At 35.1% G+C, this 3,857-nt stretch overlaps 1 long non-coding RNA gene across 1 annotated transcript in view; it reads left to right on the top strand.

Annotated features, from left to right (window-relative positions):
* Nucleotides 1–1,660: 1,660 nt before the first annotated feature.
* The window catches only part of LOC123981926, a 28,097-nt gene continuing 25,900 nt past the window's right edge, over nucleotides 1,661–3,857 (top strand). The window contains exons 1-3 of the long non-coding RNA XR_006827854.1: nucleotides 1,661–1,918; nucleotides 2,421–2,478; nucleotides 2,898–2,959. This is a non-coding gene — a long non-coding RNA (uncharacterized LOC123981926). The remainder of the gene's footprint in view (nucleotides 1,919–2,420; nucleotides 2,479–2,897; nucleotides 2,960–3,857) is intronic.

Here is a 3,857-nt window from a genome sequence, read left to right as displayed (position 1 = left end):
TTCTGAGTTTTGCCTTTTTTCCGCTGCTGAATGTGTAAGCCCCTCCATTTGGTTTGTAGCCCTGTGGAAATCCAGCATCGGCGTCTTTTTTTCGTTATGTCCAGTGAAGGTTGAGTTTGTTTGTTGTAGTTTGTTTGGACTGGACACTTTCAGATGTTTGCAGATTGAAAAGAGTCCGATCATCCTCTTAAACTCTGTTGTTGGTTTACAGCTAGACAGAAAAAAGATTAAATGAATAATCAATTATTTGATTGTCAGGAAATAATTCTAATAATTGATTTAGTCATTTTTCAGCAAAAATACCAAACATTCCCTTGATCCATCTTCCTCAATGTAAGGATTTGCTGCTTTTCTTCATCTTATATGTTGGTAAACTGAAAATTTGTTTGTTCTTGGAATGTTGGTTGGACAGAACAATTTAAATGTCACTATTTCAGTAAAAACACTGATAATTAACATAATTTTCATGTTTCCAAAGAATCTATCTATCTAAGTATCTATCAGGTTGCTTGTATACATTCTTTGATTATGTTTCCAAATCTAAATCCATAAACCTTTCTAATTTAAGGCTATATTTTATTAAGGAAAAGTTTTTCACAAGCATTTAAAAATGGCTGGAGACCATCATGGGCTCAGAGGGGATATTGCAGTTTGGCATATTATTAGTTTGAACGTGTTCATCTTTACCAAACTCTCAAAAATTTATTGTTTTAACACTTTGATATATAAAACAAATTTAAATAATACCCAGTCCTACCTATAACGATAGGTGCCATTTACACTGGGGATGCTGGGGGCATGTCACCGTCACTTTTTTAAAAAAGTATTTGTTAAAAATGTTGTGAAAAAGCTTGCACCAAGAAATTTTAACTAACAAATGAAAATGCTTTGAAAAAGGTTATTTGCACAATAAGAAAACATGCAATACAATTTAACATAGAAACAAATGTGGATTGTCCAAAAAAAGTAACCTAAGCTATAAAATAAAAAACAAGCTGCAGATTACTGCATTATTTTCTGTTATATTTTAATATTTATGAATTCTCCCCTGGCAGCTGAATTTTTTGTTTCCCTTTATATAAAAAAAGAGATTTACACCATAGATTGGAGTAGAAAATGTCTCCAGAATGCAGGACATTAAGTATTTATTGCTCAAAGTATTCTGGGGGAGGACCCCCAGAACATATATTTCAACATTAAATTGGCTATTTCTTCAAAATAGTGTTAAAAATCTTTACTTGTTCTCGTAAATCCTCTTATGACCCAAGTATACATGAGGCTATCATCACTCCCCGGATCAGGTCCCTTAGGTCCCCACCACTTTTCAAAACAAAGTGACAGCCTTGCCTGTTACACAAAACTAAGAATTACAAAAATCCTGACAGTCAACATCACTAAATGTACCACTGCACTATCAGTAGAAACCTTATAAAGTTGTAATGTAAAAAATACAGAATTAAAATGGTTACAAAATATGACAACTGCTTAAACAAGTATATAGTTGCATCAACATTTAGTTAACCTGTAAGTTATATAAATTGTTACTTTTTGAGGTAACTTAAAGTTATTGCTCTGATGAAGCAGTTCCTAAAGAAATAGTTAAATATTCTGCGAATTAACCCTATGTTGCCAAGAGTTAGCTAAACCAACGCCAGATAAGAACACGTTTGTCCGTTCAATATGAAGCTACAGCCCATTAGCTTAGCATTTAAGTGTGGAATTAACACGTTATCACGTTTGTTAAATCTGTATAATATTTGAACTAAATTATGCTAAAGCCGTGTCCTGGCTCATAGCTTCATATTTAATGGACAGATTTGAGAGTGGTAGCAGTCTTCTCAGCTAATTCGGCAGCAAAGCTAACAACCTTATTTCCCAAAATGTCGAACTCTTCCTTCAGTAACGTTAAGTTACACAGGTGAGTGCCAGTCTGAAATACTAATATTATCAAATCTAACATTTCGAATTGGCTAAACAAACCAAAGAAATGCAAGGGAGCCAGTTCCTGCAGTCCATACATTTTCATACAGTAAATGGGAACCTTACAAAGATTTAAAGACAAAAAAACCTCTGAACTGTGAACTCAACGGTGAATGCATGAAAGCTGCGTTTCATATTGGTTTTATTAGTGTGTGCTGCCCCTGTTTAGGGTTTTAAGCTGTTACACTTCATTTTAGAGCACTTTGTATGGTCCTGCACCAATGACAGTTGTCAATGTTTTCTTTTCCAATCATTTACTTTATTTCTCTCACTTAAAGTTTGGTTGCCATTTCTAGAATATGCCAACAATTGCTGCTGACTTTCCAAAAAAAACAAGGGTACATTTCTGTGATCATTTTTTTCACAGATTCTGTAGGTGGCCCTGTTTCCATGTTGTTTGTTTACTTTTATTCATCTGTTTGTTGTCCTGTTTCCACCAGAGGACACTGTTGCTCCAAAAACTAACACCAGCCCCTGCAGCCATGTTGGGATCAACAGGTAAGGCAATCTGGTAAATATGGTTTTACACAGTTGATGATTGAAGATGATCCTTAGGCTGTTAAGGATGCTGCTAAGGTCAGTGTATGACAGCAGAATTAATTATATTGACTAGAAGTGCTAATTTGCCTATGTCTATGTATTTTTTCTTTAGTATTCCACTTCACTTGAGATTACTTTATCAGGAAATGTTCATATCACGAAAAAAACTGAAACACCTTCTGTAGACAAGAAACCCAAACCAGAAATTTTATTGATGCTTAAACAAAAGTTCCGTCACAATAACTTATAGAAAAAAAACACTGTGCACTAACCGTATTGTGACATTTTGTGTTTATGTTTTTCCGTGTGTGTGTGTGTGTGAATGTTGGTGTGTGTGGTTTGTGTATGTACATACGTGTCTGTGTGTGTTTTACCAGCTCCCAATTCCCTGGGCCATGCTGTTAACTCTCATCCTGCTTCCAGGACTGAATCATTTTTTGTGAGTATAACCGACCAAGTATGATTAGTTTATCAAACGCGTGCATATGTATTTCACGAGAGAGAGAGAGAGAGTCCAAAAAAAAAAAAAAAATGTGGTATGATTAATTTACCAGCATTCCGCAGGGTCAAGGAAATTGATGCAGGATAATTGGGCACATAGGGAATCGTTGGCAATTTGTGCTTTCAGACTCTACTTGAGAAATTAGATGTCAGTGCAAATGTGAAATTGCTCCTCAATGTTCTCAAAGATTCCATGAAAATTTAAACATAAATCTTAAGTATTTCCAGCAAAGGGATTCTTTCCTTTTTTTTGTGCCAACTTGAAATGAAGCCCTGTGAAAATGATCTGAATGAAGTGAAAGTGTATGAGTGGGGAAAAAGACATCCGAGCTTGTGTAAAGTTGGGGCTGCACTCCGAGGAGGGTGTCGGGGCCCTTGCTCTCCGTAAAATCCTCATGCAAGAATTCATTAGATTCTTTTTGACAGGAAGTAAAGTTTGAATTCATCTGAAGACGTGTTATTATGATATTCAAGATATGTACACCTATAATGCAAAATATAACTCAGACGGTGCGGTATAGCCTACTTTTTCCCCCCGCCAGTCGTCAGTGTAGAAGTTAGAAAGTACAAACGCACGACACATGTTCATATGAATGAGAATAAATTACACAGGAGTGAATAATTGATATAAAGGAGCATCTGATTGTTAAGTTCCGGAGGTCATTGATTGATAAAGTTGCTGTGTGTCTTTTAGTTTAAAAAGAAGTTAGAACATTTTTATTTTAAAAAGCATCGAGACTCTGATAAACCACTTTTATTTTACTTTTTTAAAAAGCTTTCCTATGCAGTGGTCATTAACCGCATTTTATCAATTTAGCTTCAATTACAAGGATTAC

Source organism: Micropterus dolomieu, linkage group LG13 (assembly GCF_021292245.1).
Source record: "Micropterus dolomieu isolate WLL.071019.BEF.003 ecotype Adirondacks linkage group LG13, ASM2129224v1, whole genome shotgun sequence".
NCBI lineage: Eukaryota > Metazoa > Chordata > Actinopteri > Centrarchiformes > Centrarchidae > Micropterus > Micropterus dolomieu.
This window is presented reverse-complemented; position numbering and strand designations above follow the sequence as displayed.